We start from the raw sequence: 22,571 nt of genomic DNA on the forward strand, positions 1-22,571 counted from the left end.
TATTTTTTAGGTTAGTATTCACTATTTTTTGGTAGTAGATATATATTATAAACATTCATTGAAATAATTTAATTGACCTTAATGTAGAGTTTGTGGAAATGTATGACCACTCGAGTTATCGCAAAATCTGCTTTCGCAAAATCAATGATTACCAAATTAAAAAATTTATATATATACATAAAAATATATTCAATTAATATCACAAATTCATGTAGTGATATGTTTAAGGAATAATGGACAAGTACCCCCTCAACCTATGACCAAAATCTCATAGACACACTGATACTATATTAAGGTCCTATTACCCCCCTCCCCCCTGAACTTATTTTATTAATAATTTTTAATCCCTTTTCGGCCTACGTGGCACTACCATGTGGGCCCAATGTTGTTTGACTTTTTTTCAAACTAGTTTCACATAGGGTGAAAAGGGGTTGAAAATTACTTATAAAATAAGTTCAGTGGGGTAATAGGACCTTAGTATAATTTAAGTGTGTCTCTGGGATTTCGGGGCATAGGTTGAGGGGGTACTTGTGCATTTTCCTTATATTTAACTTTTTAATTTGTTAATGTTAAATATCTCTCAAATTTGTATTGATTTGTATTAGATTTATTTGGTAACAAACAACTCTCTCTAAATAATTTGTAAGCTAATTTATTTAAATAAATTACTAGTACAAATATAAAACATATAATCAAGAAAATAAACAAAATAATTAAAAAGATTTGAGGGGTATTATTGTATTTACATAGACTTATCACATGGTATTATATCCTATATATTACTAATACCTCCAGATGGAAGGTATTAGTAATACATCATATAAAACCATGTAGGATGTATAACTAATGAATGGATTAGTTATACATAGACCAAATACTGTAACGACCTGTTTAGTCATTTTGAGCAGCAGATTTTATTTCTGGAAAAACAGGCTGAGGCGACGGACCCAACGACGGACCGTCATGGGCACGACGGACCATCGCAGTGTCTCGTTTCAAAACACTTGGAAAAACTGAAAATTGGGTACTAAAAATCGACTCTCTGAACTTCGTAACAAAATGGCAGGACGGACCGTCACAGGTGTGACGGACGGTGACAGACCCTGAGTGGAAATTTAGGTCTCTGAACTTTGCGACGACTTGCAGGACGGACCGTCGTAGGCACGACGGCCCGTCACAGACTGCACAATCCCAGTGTGGGTCGGATTTCTTGATACGTTTTAAGGGACGTTTTTGACTATTCTTGCCTTAATTATAAAGTTATTGGGTTAATGTTAATAAGTCTAATTACTTGGGGGTTAAAAGAGGTAACCTTAAGTTAATTAGTGGGGCATTATTGCCATCTTTTATTCTTAATTATATGTTAATTAGGGTAAAAGAAAGAGGGTTTGAATAAGAAAAATAAGAAAGAACAAAGAGAGACAGAAAAAGAAAGAGAACGAGTAGAGGGAGAGAAACGAAGAGGATAGCAAGGATTCTGAGAAGATAGCTTGTTGATCGCAATTCTTCGGTGGAGGTAGGTTATGGTTTTCATGCTATTCGTAGTAAACTCTTAATAGTGAATGATATGTGTTAGTAGTATTGTAAACCCTTCTATAGGCTTAATTGTATGCTTGCATGTATGATGTGATTATGTAATTATGAATAAATAAGCATGATGAAGCTATTGAATCCCAAATCTTGAAAAGAAACCCTAATCTACTTTGTTAATGATGATGCCTTGGTATAAAAGAAGGCTTGATGAATGAAAGTAGTGAGATTAGGGGGTAGGGTGCCACGTTCCGGTACCAGGATAGTATATGAGGATCGGAGTGTCACATTCCGACACCAGGATAGTATATGGATCGGGTGCCACGTTCTGGTACCAGGATAGAATATGGATCGGGTGTCACGTTCCGACACCAGGATAGTATATGGATCGGGTGTCACGTCCGACACCAGGATAGAAGATGAATCGGGTGCCACGTTCCGGTAACAGGACAGAATGAGGATCGGAGTGTCACGTTCCGACACCAGGATAGTATATTGAGGAGCGGAGTGTCACGTACCGACACGAGGAGAATAAAGATAATGAATCTTGAAATATGTTAATATATCCAATCTAAAGAACTGAATTCCCAAATAAGTATGATGAGGAGGTGTGAGTCCTCATTGATGTGCTTGGTGTTGTAACCAAGGGTTATGGTAACTGTAAATGCTCCATGCTAAGGATATTAGTTGATTTTATGATATTGCTTAATACATACTGTTTTCTATTTTGAGTTGGCCGATGATATCTACTCAGTACCCATGTTTTGTACTGACCCCTACTTTTATTGTTTTCTTCTTGTTTATTTGTGGAGTGCAGCAAACGTGCCGTCATCTTCGACTCAACAGTAATTCAAGCCAGTCTTACTACATCGGAAATTCAGGGTGAGCTAATGCTTCTAGCTTGGACTGGATCTTCTTCTTCAAGTCTTGATGCCTTGAACTTCCGGCATGGACTAGCTTCTTATGTATTTTTAGCTTCTTAGAATACTCTTAGTTTAGTAATTTGATTATAGATGTTCTTGTGATGATGACTTCCAGATTTTGGGGAATAATAGATGTTGAATTTTGGAAGATAATGAATTGGTCTTTATTTAAGGAGTTTAAGCCTTCCGCATTACTTTCTGTTGATATTATATTGAAATGTTAAGGTTAGATTGGTTGGTTCGCTCACATAGGAGGGTAAGTGTGGGTGCCAGTCGCGGCCCGGATTTGGGTCGTGACAAACTTGGCATCAGAGCATTAGGTTCGTTGGTCTCATCACACAAGAACAGGTCTAGTAGTGTCTTAAGGAACGGTAGGGGGATGCCTTTACTTTTCCTGGAGAGCCTATAAGACTTTAGGAAAATTTCACTCTTTCATTCTTTCTTTCGTGCTACTACTTGAGTCCAATTGGTATCTAGGCGATACGAATTGGTATCTGACCATCTTCACTCTCTTTCGCAGATGGTTAGAACTAGAGCAACGACTACGCCAACACCAACACCAGCACCGGTGGGACAGGGTGCTTCTGAGCCAGCCACTGGGGCTGTAGCTCGAGGAAGAACAGCAGCAAGGGGCCGTGGTAGAGGTCGTGGAAGGACGTCCTCTAGAGGAAGAGGACGAGCACCGAGCCCATCTGGTACTAGGGCGGTGACTCCTCCACTGACTGAGGAGGTGATAAGAGAGGGGGAGGATGGGGTGAATGAACAAGTGCAAAATGAGAAAATGCCACCCCAACCTACCCCAGAGATGATCAATCAGGTTCTGGCTTATCTTAGCGGGTTATCTGATCAGGGCCAGACACCCCCAGTGTTTTCTACACCAGCACCTCAGGGTCCGGAGGTACAACATGCGGCAATTATGGCTCCCCGCATGGATGTTCCATTGGAAATAAGCACATTTCCTCGTCTGACTACAGGGCCTGTAATGACAAATGATCAGCATGAACTTTTCAGTAAGTTCTTGAAATTGAAACCTCCAGTCTTCAAGGGTGCTGAATCGGAGGATGCTTATGATTTTCTGGTTGACTGTCACGAGCTACTACACAAGATGGGTATAGTAGAACGGTTTGGTGTTGAGTTCATGAGTTATTAGTTTCAAGGGAATGCCAAAATGTGGTGGCGATCACATGTTGAGTGTCAACCGACAGAGGCACCACCTATGACTTGGGCCTCATTCTATAGCTTGTTTATGGAGAAGTATATCCCTCGGACTTTGAGGATAGGAAAAGGGATGAGTTCTTGAGCCTAGAGCAAGGTAGGATGTCGGTTAATGCTTACGAGGCTAGGTTTCGCGCATTATCCAGATATGCCACGCAACTTTGTTTAAGTCCACAAGAGAGGATTCGCCGGTTTGTGAAGGGGTTGAGATCAGAGTTGCGGATTTTGGCCTTACAGGTAGCGGCTACAGCAAAATCCTTCCAAGAAGTGGTAGACTTCGTGATAGAGGTGGAAGGAGTGAAGCCCGATGACTTCACCTCGACATCGACATCAAAAAGGTTTCGAAAGGGAGGTGAGTTTAATGGTTCTTACTCTAGAGGACAAGGATCCGGAGGTTACGCAGTTCGACCCATTCAGTCTTCACTACAGACTATAGTTGGAGGTCCACCTCCGACCGGTCAACACTTCTCTGAGAGACCTATGCATGAACCCAGAGAGTGCTATGGATGTGGGGAGATTGGACATATTAAGAGATATTGTCCAAAACAGAGTTATAGACCTCCAAATGTTAGAGGTAGAGGTGGTCATGGCAGAGGCCGTTATTCTGGAGGACGTGGTGGTCGAGGTAATGGTGGTCACCTGAACGGCCGAGGTGATGGGCAACCTGGAGCCACTACATCACAACATGGTAGGGGCAACGGATAAAAGAGTGAGAGGGCCCATTGCTACGCTTTCCCTGGGCGCTCTGAAGCGGAGGCATCTGATGCAGTCATCACAGGTAATCTTCTGGTTTGTGATTGCATGGCTTCTGTATTGTTTGATCCTGGATCCACATTTTCTTATGTATCTTCCTCATTTGCTAATGGTCTAAATTTACATTGTGAATTACTTGATATGCCTATTCGTGTTTCTACTCCGGTGGGTGAGTCTGTGGTAGTTGAAAAGGTGTATAGGTCTTGTTTGGTGAACTTTGTGGGGAGAAACACTTATGTAGATTTGGTAATCTTAGAAATGGATGATTTTGAGGTAATTCTGGGTATGACTTGGCTTTTTCTGCAATTTGCAATTTTGGATTGTAATGCTAAAACGGTGACGTTAGCCAAGCCTGGGACAGATCCGTTAGTTTGGGAGGGTGACTACACTTCCAATCCGGTGCGTATCATCTCCTTTCTTCGTGCTAAGATAATGGTTAGTAAAGGGTGTTTATCTTTCTTGGCACATCTCAAGGATGACACTAACCAAGTACCTTCGATTGAGTCGGTTTCGGTGGTCCGTGAGTTTTTGGATGTGTTCCCTGCAGATCTTCCTGGTATGCCACCAGATAGGGATATTGATTTCTGTATTGACCTTGAACCGAGTACTTGCCCCATTTCGATACCCCCTTATAGAATGGCTCCCGCGGAGTTAAGAGAGTTAAAAGCCCAACTTCAAGAGTTGTTAAACAAAGGCTTTATTAGACCAAGTGCATCTCCTTGGGGTGCTTCGGTTTTGTTTGTAATGAAGAAGGATGGGAGTTTTCGAATGTGTATAGACTACAGACAACTAAACAAGGTAACCATAAAGAACAAGTATCCTCTTCCCCGCATTGATGATTTGTTCGATCAGTTACAAGGTTCTTGCGTCTTCTCTAAGATTGACTTGAGATCCGGTTATCATCAATTGAAAATACGGGCAACGGATGTGCCAAAGACTGCTTTTCGAACGAGGTATGGGAATTACGAATTTGTAGTGATGTCTTTTGGTCTTACGGATGCCTCTGCTGCGTTCATGAGCTTGATGAACGGGATTTTTAAGCCATATTTGGACCTCTTCGTGATCGTATTTATTGATGATATATTGGTATACTCAAAGAGCAAGAAGGAACATGAAGAGCATTTGAGAATGGTATTGGAAATGTTGAGGGAGAAAAAGCTTTAAGCCAAGTTCTCTAAGTGTGAGTTTTGGCTAGATGCAGTGTCCTTCTTGGGGCACGTGATTTCTAAAGAAGGAGTGATGGTGGATCCTTCTAAGATTGAGACAGTAAAGAATTGGGTAAGACCTACTAATGTGTCGGAAATAAGGAGCTTTGTTGGGTTAGCTAGCCACTACCGCCCATTTGTCAAGGGATTCTCTTCTATTGCTTCCCAATTGATGAACTTGACTAAGTAGAATGTTCCATTTGTATGGTCGGACGAATGTGAGGAAAGCTTTCAGAAGCTCAAGACTTTGTTGACTACCGCACCTATCCTTACGTTGCCAGTTGAGGGTAAGAACTTCATTGTTTATTGTGATGCATCCTATTCTGGTTTGGGTGCAGTACTAATGCAAGAGAAGAGTGTGATTGCTTATGCTTCAAGGCAATTAAAGGTGCATGAATGTAACTATCCGACCCACGATTTGGAATTGGCTGCGGTAGTGTTTGCATTAAAGTAATGGAGACACTATTTATATGGGGTTAAGTGTGAGGTCTACACGGATCATCGTAGCCTTCAGTATGTTTTTACTCAGAAAGATTTGAACTTAAGACAGAGGAGATGGATGGAGTTACTAAAGGAATACGATATCACTATCTTGTATCATCCGGGAAAAGCGAATGTTGTGGCAAATGTTTTAAGTAGAAAAGCGGGAAGCATGGGAAGTCTAGCTCACTTGCAAGTTTCTAGACTTCCATTGGCTAGAGAGGTTCAGACTCTGGCTAACGGCTTGATGAGGCTAGAAGTAAATGAGAAGGTAGGATTGTTGGCTAGTGTGGAGTCAAGATCTTCTTTTCTTGACAAGATTAAGGGAAAACAGTTTAATGATGAAAAATTGATCCGGATCCGAGATAAAGTGTTGAAAGGAGAGGCTAAGGAAGCACAAATCGATGAGGAAGGTGTTTTGAGAATCAAGGGAAGGGTATGTGTACCCCGAGTTGATGATTTGATCAACACTATTCTGACAGAAGCTCATAGTTCAAAGTATTCGATACATCCGGGTGCAACCAAGATGTACCGTGACCTAAAGCAACACTTTTGGTGGAGTAGAATGAAGCGTGATATTGTTGATTTCATTGCCAAATATCCAAACTGTCAACAAGTAAAGTATGAACACCAGAGGCCCGGAGGAACACTTCAGAGAATGCCCATTCCTGAATGGAAGTGGGAGAGAATTGCAATGGACTTTGTGGTCGGTCTTCCCAAGACATTGGGAAAGTTTGATTCCATTTGGGTAATTGTTGATAGGTTAACTAAGTCTGCTCACTTCATTCCGGTCAAGGTGACTTACAATGCAAAGAAGTTACCAAACTTTACATCTCGGAAGTGGTGCGATTGCATGGGGTTCCACAATCCATCATATCAGATAGAGGTACGCAGTTTACTTCTATGTTTTGGAAAACATTGAATGCGGAATTGGGTACTAGGTTGGACATTAGTACTGCGTTCCACCCTCAGACCGATGGTCAGTCCGAAAGGACGATTCAAGTGTTGGAGGATATGCTTCGTGCATGTGTGATAGAGTTTGGTGGTCATTGGGATAGCTTCCTACCCTTAGCGGAGTTTTCATACAATAATAGCTATCACTCAAGTATTGATATGGCCCCATTTGAAGCATTGTATGGGAGGAGATGTAGGTCTCCCATTGGTTGGTTTGATGCATTCGAGGTTAGACCTTGGGGTACTGACCTTTTGAGGGATTCGATAGAGAAAGTGAAGTCTATTCAAGAAAAGCTTCTAGCGGCGCAAAGTAGACAAAAAGAATATGCAGATCGAAAGGTTAGAGACTTAGAGTTCATGGAGGGTGAACAAGTCTTGTTGAAGGTTTTGCCAATTAAAGGGGTGATGCGATTTGGTAAGCGAGGTAAACTTAGCCCAAGGTATATTGGTCCATTTGAAGTACTTAAGCGAGTAGGGGAGGTGGCTTATGAGTTAGCCTTGCCTCCAGGGCTGTCCAGAGTGCATCCGGTATTCCATGTGTCTATGTTGAAAAGATATCATGGGGATGGAAATTACATTATTCGTTGGGATTCAGTTTTGCTTGATGAGAACTTATCATATGAGGAGGAGCCTGTTGCTATTTTAGATAGAGAAGTTCGCAAGTTGAGGTCAAGAGAGATTGCATCCATTAAGGTGCAATGGAAGAATCGACCGGTTGAAGAAGCCACTTGGGAGAAGGAGGCAGATATGCAAGAAAGATACCCACATTTGTTTACAGATTCAGGTACTCCTTTTCGCCCTTGTTTTCCTTCTTGTGATCATTCGGGGACGAACGATGGGTAAATTGGTATCTATTGTAACGACCTGTTTAGTCGTTTTGAGCAGCAGATTTTATTTCTAGAAAAACAGGCTGAGGCGACGGACCCAACGACGGACCGTCATGGGCACGACGGACCGTCGCAGGGTCTCGTTTCAAAACACTTGGAAAAACTGAAAATTGGGTACTGAAAATTGACTCTCTGAACTTCGTAACGAAATGGCAGGACGGACCGTCACAGGTGTGACGTACTGTCACAGACCCTGAGTGGAAATTTAGGTCTCTGAACTTTGCGACGACTTGCAGGACGGACCGTCGCAGGCACGACGGACCGTCACAGACTGCGCAATCCCAGTCTGGGTCGGATTTCTTGATACGTTTTAAGGGACGTTTTTGACTATTCTTGCCTTAATTATAAAGTTATTGGGTTAATGTTAATAAGTCTAATTACTTGGGGGTCAAAAGAGGTAACCTTAAGTTAATTAGTGGGGCATTATTGCCATCTTTTATTCTTAATTATATGTTAATTAGGGTAAAAGAAAGAGGGTTTGAATAAGAAAAATAAGAAAGAACAAAGAGAGACAGAAAAAGAAAGAGAACGAGTAGAGGGAGAGAAACGAAGAGGATAGCAAGGATTCTGAGAAGATAGCTTGTTGATCGCAATTCTTCGGTGGAGGTAGGTTATGGTTTTCATGCTATTCGTAGTAAACTCTTAATAGTGAATGATATGTGTTAGTAGTATTGTAAACCCTTTTATAGGCTTAATTGTATGCTTGCATGAATGATGTGATTATGTAATTATGAATAAATAAGCATGATGAAGCTATTGAATCCCAAATCATGAAAAGAAACCCTAATCTACTTTGTTAATGATGATGCCTTTGTATAAAAGAAGGCTTGATGAATGAAAGTAGTGAGATTAGGGGATCGGGTGCCACGTTCCGGTACCAAGATAGTATATGAGGATCGGAGTGTCACGTTCCGACACCAGGATAGTATATGGATCGGGTGCCACGTTCTGGTACCAGTATAGAATATGGATCGGGTGTCACGTTCCGACACCAGGATAGCATATGGATCGGGTGTCACGTTCCGACACCAGGATAGAATATGGATTGGGTGCCACGTTCCGGTACCGGGACAGAATGAGGATCGGAGTGTCACGTTCCGATACCAGGATAGTATATTGAGGAGCGGAGTGTCACGTACCGACACGAGGTAAATAAAGATAATGAATCTTGAAATATGTTAATATATCCAATCTAATGAACTGAATTCCCAAATGAGTATGATGAGGAGGTGTGAGTCCTCATTGATGTGCTTGGTGTTGTAACCAAGGGTTATGGTAACTGTAAATGCTGTATGCTAAGGATATTACTTGATTTTATGATATTGCTTAATACATACTGTTTTCTATTTTGAGTTGGCCGATGATATCTACTCAGTACCCGTGTTTTGTACTGACCCCTACTTTTATTGTTTTCTTCTTGTTTATTTGTGGAGTGCAGCAAACGTGCCGTCATCTTCGACTCAACAGTAATTCAAGCCAGTCTTACTACATCGGAAATTCAGGGTGAGCGACTGCTTCTAGCTTGGACTGGATCTTCTTCTTCAAGTCTTGATGCCTTGAACTTCCGGCATGGACTAGCTTCTTATGTATTTTTAGCTTCTTAGAATACTCTTAGTTTAGTAATTTCATTATAGATGTTCTTGTGATGATGACTTCCAGATTTTGGGGAATAATAGATGTTGAATTTTGGAAGTTAATGAATTGGTCTTTATTTAAGGAGTTTAAGCCTTCCTCATTACTTTCTGTTGATATTATATTGAAATGTTAAGGCTAGATTGGTTGGTTCGCTCACATAGGAGGGTAAGTGTGGGTGCCAGTCGCGACCCGGATTTGGGTCGTGACAAATACCTACCAAACACAATAATAAATAATACAATGATTAATAAATGGACTATTTCTTGTAATGTGGCCTACCAAATGACCCCTTAATTTATGTTTGGTTGAAAAGGTAGAGATAACTTATCCAGGATTAACATGCTTCATTTGGGGAGTTATTGTAATCCCAGAATAAGTTATACTGGAATAAGATACGTAAATTAATAAAAATAGCCCCTTAAACTCTCTTTTATACACCACTTTTACGTTCAACATATTAACATAATTTTAAAACAACGTATTTATAATAACATTCATAACCTTAATTATTCATTTTTTTTATGATAAATATATTTTTCTATTAAAAATTTATGTTTGATAATTACAATTTTATTTATGAATATATTATAAGTTAAATTTATTTGCGTAAATATTATGTTTATTTACTTTTTGACTTCTCTTAAAATTTTCACTACACTACTAAGTTAGATATTTTTCATTGTATAGTTTATTTCTAACTGAAAATTATATTTTATCTATAACTAAAATGTAGATAACTTTAAACAACACATTTTCTTTTACTTTAAAAATACTTAAAATGAATGTCTTAATTTTTAAGTCAAATAAGATGAAAGTTTTACTTTGTAACTAAATAAGATAAAAGTTTTAATTTTAAGCTAAATAAGATGAAAATTAATTTTAAGCTAAATATGAAGAAAATTTTGCTTTGAATCTAAATAAGATGAAAGTTTAATTTTTAAAACATACGACACAATCATGGAAATGCACACAGAAAAATATTTAAGATAAATAAGATGAAAATGTTATTTTTAAGAATGAATAACAAATGCTTGCAAAGAAAATGTTAAGAAAAAAATTTAAATAAGGTGAGGGCACTTTTGTAAACAAACAACTTGTTCTAAAAAATTATACAATGAATATTGGTTTGATTATGACAAACCAAACAAGCAATAGAAACTGATTGCAACATAATTTATCTCAGCATAACTTATTCCAGTATAACTTATCTCAACAAAAGTAATACCAACATAACAAGTATTAAAGCCTAACGACCCCTAAAAATTGATCATTTATTTTGTAACTGAATTTTCTAATGCCTTTATTCATAAGAAATAATATGAAATTTGAAATAATAACATAAACATGCACTTTAATACGATTTAGAAGTTATGATTGCCAAAAATCATGTGAGTAACGAAAATAAAAAAAATTAAAATATTTGTGTGAAAGAATATGAATAAATAGGGTGGTAATTTTCACATTCATTTTTTATATTAATAAAAAATAAATTTAAAAAATAGTCATAAAAATGAGAGAGAAAAAACATAAATAGAATCTTTGCCAATGAGAGGTGCCTAATAGTATTCATTGATATAGCTTCATATTACACGAAGGTGAGGTTCAATTGACAAATATGTTGATCTTTCAGGATCTTTCAAAAAGGGACGGACCCAGAATTTTCATTTAGGTGGTTCGAAAAATAAAAGTATAAACATGTAAATAAGTCTTTAGAAATGGGAAGCTTGAACCCTTTTAGGTTTAAGATCACACTTTAGCGCGCTTTTAAAAGTGAAAAAAAAAACTAAAAAAAATTGAACAGAACTGAAAATAAAAAAAGTAAAAAACAAAAAAACCTGAAGCAAAAAAAAAGAAAGATAAAATGCTTACATAGAAACTCGAACCATTAACATAAAACCTAATTTCAAGGAGACTTGACACTACTTCACCATTTTCTCTTTGTTATTGAGGGGGTTCAATATATATATATATATATATATATATATATATATATATATATATAGAGAGAGAGAGAGAGAGAGAGAGAGAGAGAGAGAGAGAGATATACAGAAAATTTACCATATATATATATACAGTGTAATTTTTTGCCGATGGGGTTCACAAACCCATGTGGGTCTACTCCTAGATTTAATAGTACTTTTCATCATATTTCATAAACATCAATGACATTTTTCAACATATGATATAATATATTTGATGTTTTCATAACAATTTCACTGTTTTGACATTTTCACTATATGTCGATCGAATTAACGACATTCCACAACAAATCTCATATGTCTTCGACATTTGTATTAAATTTCGCTATTTTGACAACAGTTTTGCTAAAAGTCACTAAAATCAATGATATTTTACAATAAATCACTATTTTAGTAACATTTTTCCTAAAATCAATGACATTTTATAGTAAATGTCATAATGTATTCGATATTTATGTGTCACTATTTAAGCGACATTTTTTCTAAGTGTCACTAAAATCAATGAAATTTTGTAATAAATGTCATATTATATTCGACATTTAAAGCAAATGTCATCACTTATATCACATTTTGGCTAAAAGTCGCTAAAACAACGATATTTTGCAATAACTGACATTATTATATTTGGAATTTGTAGCAAATGTCATCATTTATATGATATTTTTGCTAAATGTCGCTAAAAATAACGATATTTTGAAATAAATATCATTATCATAGTTACATTTTTTACCATATCTCAATATTTTTACGATATTGATATCAAATGTCATTATTTTTATGACATTTGACAACAAATGTCATTGTTTTATGATATTTTATTCTTAAATTTCTTAATGTTCTTTATTTTCTGACATTTGTTTCAAATGTCATCAAATTAATGTTGTTGTATGTACATTTTCTTGTAGTAATATTATAAATAGATTAACATGTATTATAACTTAATAATGATATATCTTGATGGTTTTGTCTAGTTTGTGGAAGATGATCTTTATCCCTTAAACCTAGGTTAGGATCTTCATATGAATTAGGTTATATTGATTTAATTGACTTGATTATTGGTTCAACTACTACTAGATGATGTTGTTATGCTAATCATGAATGAATTAAGGTGATTTGTAGTCTATTCATGCTAGTTCTTGAGAATTGATCTAGGTTAGGAACTATGTTGTGAGTTTGACCTAAGTATCTTGTCTTAAGCTACGAATTAGTATTGAATTGTGATGTGGTAGTTCTTTTAGCATTGCTATCATTTTGGTCATTGAATTATGATGATGTAATACTCTAATTGGGTTGAATTTAGGGTTGATCGTAAGATCTTGATAATTAATTATGAAGGAGACTTGGCAAGTCTTCTGATTCCTATTCTTTACTTCAAATTATGGTTAATTGTAATTAAGTCATGATAATGGATTGGAGTATGCCTTGTATTAGTATTTATAGGGTTGGTATGATGTTGAATTGAAATTTCTTGGCTATGGTATGTGAGGTGTTGGCTTAAGATGTAAATGCTATAAGGATGGTGAATGATTTTCCAATGTGCCTTAACATGAAGTAATATGTAAATGTGCTAACCTCACTTATGTGAATTGTAATGAATGGATTTTACAAATGCAATTCTTATTTAGATATGATGATGATGATGATGTTTATATAAGTGTTAGTCCCTATGACCTACATTAAGTTATGATGATTAATAAAGACATTTCAAAAGGGACTCTAGCTTAGCACCGAGTGAACAAGAGTGAGTGTCTTTTCCCACATAGGGAAGGTAGGATCACCAATGTACTCTTGAGATTGGAGACTACAATGCATGTAGCATAAAGAGGGTCCCAACTATATCTCTATTTCTTTAACTATGTTACCGCCATAGGAATACTAGCTAGTGGACCCATGTTGTTGTTATGCTCATGTTTTGGTACTACCTTAGCAAGTAGTCCGCTTTCTCTCGACGTAGGGTTCCATGACACCGGATTCCACATTAGCTCATGTGGTCTATGTCGGCTAGATCAAGATGTTCCTAAAAGGTAAAATGAACTAAAGGAATGAACTCTAACTAAGATGACCTAAGGGGGTTTAGCTTAGTCTAGGTAGGGGTATGGGACTCTACCCCTACACTTAATTATTTATCCTTAATTAAAGTCTTAGGAGGATGTTTTATGCACCGATATGATTATAAAATGTAAAGGATATGTATATGATGATCTTACATGTTAATGACACTATGTGATGATAATTACCCTTATTAATATGTGTTTGGTCTAAAATGCTAAAGTTTGATATTATGCACTCTTAATGTTATGTTAGGTGAGGTTGGAAATAGATTATGGTTCTTGATAAGTTTACTTGATTAGGTAAGGTTATTGGACTTTGCTTACTTATTTTACAAGTGACTTAAAGATGGTCATGATTGATGGTCTTACTTTGATTACTCTATAATGAACTCTTATTCATGCTTGTTGAAGTTATGGCTTGATGGTAGAGTTGCTTTGACTATATGTCTAATTACAGGATATGCATGTTTACTTGACTAGTTTTGATGTTATTAGTCTTGTCATGTTCATGCCTATGCCTTAAAGACTATCTCTTATTGATTTGGTATGGTCTTGTTGAATGTGCATAAAGATTTTTAATGAAAAGTTCATACTTAATTAAATGTCCCCTTTTTAGCATAATTTCAAAGTATGTGGCATATGGTCTCATACTTGAGACAAGTGGTATACTAACCTCATTTCTTCCTTTTCCCTAACATTTTAGGTTCTGGTCGTTGAAGGGTTTTTGGAGACGACTTGGATCTCTTATTCATTTAAGTAGGGTAGGTCCTCAATTTATGAGGGTGATGCCACTATAAGATAATAGATTTTTTTTACTTTAAGACTTCTATGGTTCTTTATTTTCCATTTAGTGTGAAACATTAGCCCATGTGAGGCACTCTTACTTAGATGTATAAGCTAGGCCCAATTTGATACACTCTTATTAGATGGTTATGAGATGAGACGACCATTATGACTAAGTTATATTTTATATATATATATATATATATATATATATATATATATATAGTGTGTGTGTGTGTGCAATAAAAGTAGAAGACTAAGTAATATTTCTATACGAAGGGTCTATGTATACTCGATATATATCTGTTACGTGTATATGGAGGTCTATGTAAACCTCAATGTAGAAATATTAAAATATTTTGATTTTTCCAGTAAATTCGACATATGAATGTAATGATCCAAGCTAAGAGGCTACTCTTAGTCCTCAAAGAGAACGACGACTCCGATTACATTTATGGGGTATTCCCAGATGTGACAGCCCACACCGAAAAGAGAGGGTTAAACTTGCCTAAGGTGTAACCAATCATACATATCTATATAAGTGGTATCCACAACCTATAACCTACGGAGTAACATAGTTTTGGATCATGGAGATTACTTCTACAAGCCTTGACTTAATAGCGTAGAGGTTTCCATATCATGAGACAACATTTATGTTGGAAACTCGGACTTGCTAAACGTTAAGGTTCTCTTGTGGGAACCCGGATTTACAAACGTGAAGCCCCTACTCTCATTTGTAATGTTTACTAAGTGCTAGGCTATAAATCCCATTTTAAATCTATTTAAGCCTTTAATGCATTACTTCATGAAGAAGGCTTTAAGAGCTTGCTCCTTCATACATCATAAAGGTCAAAGGTTTCTAAGATGAGAATGTCCTTTCATCATAGACCCTACTTCATGTAAGAATGTCCTTTCCCATGTTCATACAATCATTCATCATGTGTGTGCACGTACAATGTGAGATCTACCTTCGCATAAATACGTCTAGTCACACATGTTCATAAATTCATAAATCATATACTTCACATGCATAAAAATAGGTAATGATGCAGACGAGAATTACCCTTTCCTTAGTCATCATGAATATATCCTATTCATAGTCATGCATGAAGTGTGTGTACATTGTCCAACACGATCACATAATGGCTATAGCATAACCTTGAGGAAGCCACTCTCTAAAGATGACAACACATACACAACATACCTCAAGTCTAAATTCATACACACATTTAGAGTATATTGTACTAATGACTACACACACTCACATTTCATCATAAGAGACAAGAATATATTCAATATTAGAATAGAAAACTCCTAGCATACTTTGATCACACATTCATATAGGGTTCATATAGGTAGGGGTCATGCTACAAGAGTATTCATCATCATTAGCCATCTTAGAACACACCTAACCCTAACATTATCATCATATATACACAACATCATCCACACAAATAGATCATGCAAATAGTGTAGAATATTATTCACATAAGATCAATACACTTAGAACATGATATTAGAGTCAAGGCTAAATCCTTAAACTTCCTAATTATGGAAATAATCATATCAATTCATCTTGCATCTAATGTCTTCAAGTCCATGATCATAACTGTCACGACCCAAAACCGTGCCGCGACTGGCACCCACACTTACCCTCCTATGTGAGCGAACCAACTAATCTAAACCTTAACATTTCAATGTAATATCAACATAAAATAATGCGGAAGACTTAAACTTATTAATAAAAACCAATTCAATAACTATTATTTCCCAAAATCTGGAAGTCATCATCACAAGAACATCTATCCTCAAATTACCAATCTAAGAATATCTAAGAAGCTAAAAATACATAAAAGCTAGTCCATGCCGGAACTTCAAGGCATCAAGACATGAAGAGGAAGATCCAGTCCAAGCTAGAAGCATTAGCTCACCCTGATATCCGGAGTAATGAAGACTGGCTAGAATTACTGTTGAGTCGAAGATGACGGCACGTTTGCTGCACTCCACAAATAAACAAGAAGAAAACATAAAAGTAGGGGTCAGTACAAAACACGGGTACTAAGTAGATATCATCGGCAACTCATAATAGAAATCAATATATACCAAGTAATATCATAAAATCAACTATGATACTCAACATGTAGCAACATCAAGCACTATATCATTAACAATTACCGTTAAATTCACACATGAGGACTCAAGCCTCAATACCATACTCATTTGGGAATTATGTTCATTCGATTGGGTATATTAACATCTTTTAAGATTCATTATCTTTATTTCTCTTGTGTCGGTACGTGACACTCCGCTCCCTCATATTCATTAATCCTCTTGAGTCGGTACGTGACACTCCAATCCCCTAAATCTACGTGTCGGTTCGTGACACCCGATCCCCTAAATCTACGTGTCGGTTTGTGACACCCGATCCCCTAAATCTACGTGTCGGTTCGTGACACCCGATCCCCTAAATCTACGTGTCAGTTCATGACACCCGATCCCCTAAATCTACGTGTTGGTTCGTGACACCCGATCCCCTAAATCTACGTGTCAGTTCATGACATCCGATCTCCTAAATCTACGTGTCGGTTCGTGATACCCAATCCCCTAATCTCCTTCTATCAATTCATCAAGCCTTCTTTCTTACCAAGGCATCATCAATCTCATTATTTCAGTTCATCACACCTTCTTTTATACCAAGGCCTCATCATTAACAAAGAGATTAGGGTTTTACAAGATTTGGGATTCAATAATTTCATCATGATTATATAATCACAATTATATAATTACATTCATGCAAGCATACAATTAAGCACATAGCAGGGTTTACAATATTATCAATACATATCATTCGCTATTAAGAGTTTACTACGAATATCGTAAGAGATATCATAACCTACCTCCACCGAAGACTAGTGATCAAGCAAGAAAATTCCCAAAGCTTTGTTCTTCTTCTCTCCCTGTTCGTTCGTTTTCTCCCTCTCTTGTGCTTTCAAATTTTCTTATTCCAACCCTCTTTCTTTTACCCTAATTAGTATATAATTAAAAATAAAAGATGGCAATAATAACCCACTAATTAACTTAAGGTTACCTCTTTTAACCCCCAAGTAAGTAGACTTATTAACATTAACCCACTAACTTTATAATTAAAGCAGGAATAGTCAAAAACGTCCCTTAAAACGTATAAAGAAATCCGACCTAGACTGGGATTTCGCAGTCTGTGACGGCCCGTGCGCCTGCGACGGTCCGTCCTGCTGCCCCGACACTGAGTTCAGAGACTCAATTTCTCTTAAGAGTCTGTGACGGTCCGTCACACCTGTGATGGTCCGTCCTGCCATTCCGTCACGAAGTTAAGAGAGTCGATTTTTAGTACTCAATTTCAGATTTTCTAAGTGATTTGAAACGAGACCCTGCGACGGTCCGTCGTGCCCATGACAGTCCGTCGTGGGGTCCGTCGCCTCAGCCTATTTTTCCAGAAATAAAATTTGCCGTTCAAAACGTTTAAACAGGTCGTTACAATAGATACCAATTTACCCATCGTTCGTCCCCGAACGATCACAAGAAGGAAAACAAGGGCGAAAAGGAGTACCTAAATCTGTAAACAGGTGTGGGTATCTTTCTCGCATATCTACCTCCTTCTCCCAAGTGGCTTCTTCAACGGGCCGATTCTTCCATTGAACTTTGATGGATGCAATCTCCCTTGATCTCAACATGCGAATTTCTCTATCTAGAATGGCAACAGGTTCCTCCTCATAAGACAAATTCTCATCAAGCAAAACTGAATCCCAACGGATAATGTAGTTTCTATCCCCATGGTATCTTTTCAACATCGACACATAGAATACCGGATGCACTCCTGACAGCCCTGGAGGCAAGGCTAACTCATAAGCCACCTCCCCTACTCGCTTAAGTACTTCAAATGGACCAATATACCTTGGGCTTAGCTTGCCTCTTTTCCCAAACCGCATCACCTCTTTCATTGGCGAAACTTTCAACAAGACTTGTTCACCCTCCATGAACTCTAAGTCTCTAACCTTTCGATCTGCATATTCTTTTTGCCTACTTTGCGCCGCTAGAAGCTTTTCTTGAATAGATTTCACTTTCTCTATCGAATCCCTCAAAAGATCAGTACCCCAAGGTCTAACCTCGAATGCATCAAACCAACCAATGGGGGACCTACATCTCCTACCATACAATGTTTCAAATGGAGCCATATCAATGCTTGAGTAATAGCAATTATTGTATGAAAACTCCGCTAAGGGTAAGAAGCTATCCCACTGACCACCAAATTCTATCACACATGCACGAAGCATATCCTCCAACACTTGAATTGTTCGCTCAGACTGACCATCGGTCTGAGGATGGAACGCAGTACTAAGGTCCAACCTAGTACCCAATTCCGCATGCAATGTTTTCCAAAACTTAGAAGTAAACTGCGTACCACTATTTGATATAATAGAGAGTGGAACCCCATGCAATCGCACCACTTCCGAGATGTAAAGTTTGGCTAACTTCTCTGCATTGTAAGTCACCTTGACCGGAATGAAGTGAGCAGACTTAGTTAACCTATCAACAATTACCCAAATAGAATCAAACTTTCCCAATGTCTTTGGAAGACCAACCACGAAATCCATTGCAATCCTTTCCCACTTCCATTCAGGAATGGGCATTCTCTGAAGTGTTCCTCGGGGCCTTTGGTGTTAATACTTTACTTATTGACAGTTTGGACATTTGGCAATAAAATCCACAATATCATGCTTTATTCTACTCCACCACAAGTGTTGCTTTAGGTCACGATACATCTTGGTTGCACCCGGATGTATCGAATACCTTGAACTATGAGCCTCTATCAGAATAGTGTTGATCAAATCATCAACGTGGGGTACACATACCCTTCCCTTAATCCTCAAAACACCTTCCTCATCGATTGTCGCTTCTTTAGCCTCTCCTTGCAACACTTTATCTCGGATCCAAATAAATTTTTCATCATTAAACTGCTTTCCCTTAATCTTGTCAAGGAAGGAAGATCTTGCCTCCACACAAGCTAAAAATCCTCCCTTCTCGTTTACTTCTAATCTCATAAGGTCGTTAGCCAGAATTTGAACTTCTCTAGCCAATGGGCGTCTAGAAGTTTGCAAGTGAGCTAGACTTCCCATGCTTCCCGCCTTTCTACTTAAAGCATCCGCTACAACATTCGCCTTCCCCAGATGATACAAAATAGTGATGTCGTAGTCCTTCAGTAGTTCCATCCATCTCCTCTGTCTCAAGTTCAAATCTTTCTGAGTAAAGACATACTGTAGACTACGATGATCCGTATAGACCTCACACTTAACTCCATATAAATAGTGTCTCCATTGCTTTAATGCAGACACTACCGCAGCCAATTCCAAATCATGAGTTGGATAGTTACGTTCATGCACTTTTAATTGTCTTGAAGCATAAGCAATCACATTCTTCTCTTGCATTAACACTGCACCCAAACCCGAATAGGATGCATCACAATAGACAATGAAGTTCTTACCTTCTACTTGCAAGGTGAGAATTGGTGCAGTAGTCAACAGAGTCTTGAGCTTCTGAAAGATTTCCTCACACTCATCCGACCATACAAATGGAACATTTTGCTTAGTCAAGTTCGTCAGTTGGAAAGCAATAGAAGAGAATCCCTTGATAAATCGGCGGTAGTAGCTAGCTAACACAACAAAGCTCCTTATTTCTGACACATTAGTAGGTCTTACCCAATTTTTTCACTGTCTCAATCTTAGAAGGATCCACCATCACTCCATCCTTAGAAACCTCGTGCCCCAAGAAGGACACTGCATCTAGCCAAAACTCACACTTAGAGAACTTGGCATAAAGCTTTTTCTCCCTCAACATTTCCAATACCATTCTCAAATTCTCCTCATGTTGCTTCTTGCTCTTTGAGTATACCAATATATCATTAATAAATACGATCACAAAGAGATCCAGATATGGCTTAAAAATCTCGTTCATCAAGCTCATGAAAGCAGTAGGGGCATTCGTAAGACCAAAAGACATTACTACAAATTCGTAATGCCATACCTAGTTCGAAAAGATGTCTTTGGCACATCCGTATCCCTTATTTTCAATTGATGATAACCGGATCTCAATTCAATCTTAGAGAAGACACAAGCACCTTGTAACTGATCGAACAAGTCATCAATGCAAGGAAGAGGATACTTGTTCTTTATGGTTACCTTGTTCAACTGCCGCTAGTCTATGCACATCCGAAAACTCCCATCCTTCTTCTTTACAAACAAAACTGGAGAACCCCAAGGAGATGCACTTGGTCTAATGAAGCCTTTGCTCAACAACTCATGAAGTTGGGCTTTTAACTCTCTTAACTCCACGGGAGCAATTCTATAAGGGGGTATAGAAATGGGGCGAGTACCTGGTTCAAGATCAATACAGAAGTCAATATCCCTATCTGGTGGCATACCAGGAAGATCTGTAGGGAACACATCCAGAAACTCACGGACCACCGAAACCGACTCAATCGAAGGTACTTGGGTAGTGTCATCCTTGAGATGTGACAAGAAAGCTAAACACCCTTTACTAACCATTTTCTTAGCACGAAGAAAGGAGATGATACGCACCGGATTGGAAGTGTAGTCACCCTCCCACACTAATGGATCTGTCCCAGGCTTGGCTAACGTCACCATTTTAGCATTACAATCCAAGATCGCAAATTGCGGAGAAAGCCAAGTCATACCCAGAATTACATCAAAATCGTCCATTTCTAAGATAACCAAATCTACATAAGTGTTGCTCCCCACAAAGTTCACCAAACAAGACCTATATACCTTTTCAACTACAACAGACTCACCCACTGGAGTAGAAACACGAATAGGCATATCAAGTAATTCACAATGTAAATTTAGACCATTAGCAAATGAGGAAGATACAAAAGAAAATGTGGATCCAGGATCAAACAATACAGAAGCCATGCAATCACAAACCAGAAGATTACCTGTGATGACAGCATTAGATGCCTCCGCTTCAGACCGCCCAGGGAAAGCGTAACAATGGGCCCAAACGTTTGTCTGTCCATTGCCCCTACCATGTTGTGATGTAGTTGCTATAGTTTTCCCATCACCTCAACCATTTTGGTGACCACCATTACCTCGGCCACCACGTCCTCCAGAATAACGGCCTCTACCATGACCACCTCTACCTCTAGCCATTGGGGGTCTATAACCCTATTTTGGACGATTTCTCCTAATATGTCCAATCTCCCCACACCCATAACACTCTATGGAGTCAAGCATAGGTCTCTCAGAGAAGAGTTGACCGGTCTGAGGTGGGACCCCAACTACAGTCTGTAGCGAAGACTGAATTGGTCGAACTGAGTAACCTCCTGAACCCTGTCCTCTAGAGTAAGAGCCATTAAACTCACCTCCCTTTCGAAACATCTTTGATGTCGATGCCATGGTGAATTCATCTGGCCTCACTCCTTCCATCTCTACCACGAAATCTACTACTTCTTGGAAGGATTTTGCCGTAGCCGCTACCTGTAAGGCTAAAATCCGCAACTCTGACCTCAACCCCTTCACAAAACGACGAATCCGCTCTTGTGGACTGAAACAAAGTTGGGTGGCATATCTGGATAGTGTACAAAACTTAGCCTCATATGCATTGACCAACATCCTACCTTGCTCTAGGCTCAAGAACTCATCCCTTTTCCTATCCCTCAAAGTCCAGGGGATATACTTCTCCATAAACAAGTTAGAGAATGAGGCCCAAGTCATAGGTGGTGCCTCTGTTGGTTGACACTCAACATGTGACCGCCACCACATTTTGGCGTTCCCTTGAAACTGATAACTCACGAACTCAACACCAAACCGTTCTACTATACCCATCTTGTGTAGTAGCTCATGACAGTCAACCAGAAAATCGTAGGCATCCTCAGATTCAGCACCCTTGAAGACTGGAGGTTTCAATTTCAAGAACTTACTGAAAAGTTCATGCTGATTATTTGTCATTATAGGCCCTGTAGTCAGACGAGGAAATGTGCCTATTTCCAATGAGGCATCCATGCGGGGAGCCACAGTAGCCACATGTTGTACCTCCGGAGCCTGAGGTGGTGGTGCAGAAAACACTGAAGGTGTTTGACCTTGATCAGATAACCCACTAAGATAAGAAAGCACCTGATTTATCATCT

This window comes from Solanum lycopersicum, chromosome 3, assembly GCF_036512215.1.
Source record: "Solanum lycopersicum chromosome 3, SLM_r2.1".
Lineage (NCBI taxonomy): Eukaryota > Viridiplantae > Streptophyta > Magnoliopsida > Solanales > Solanaceae > Solanum > Solanum lycopersicum.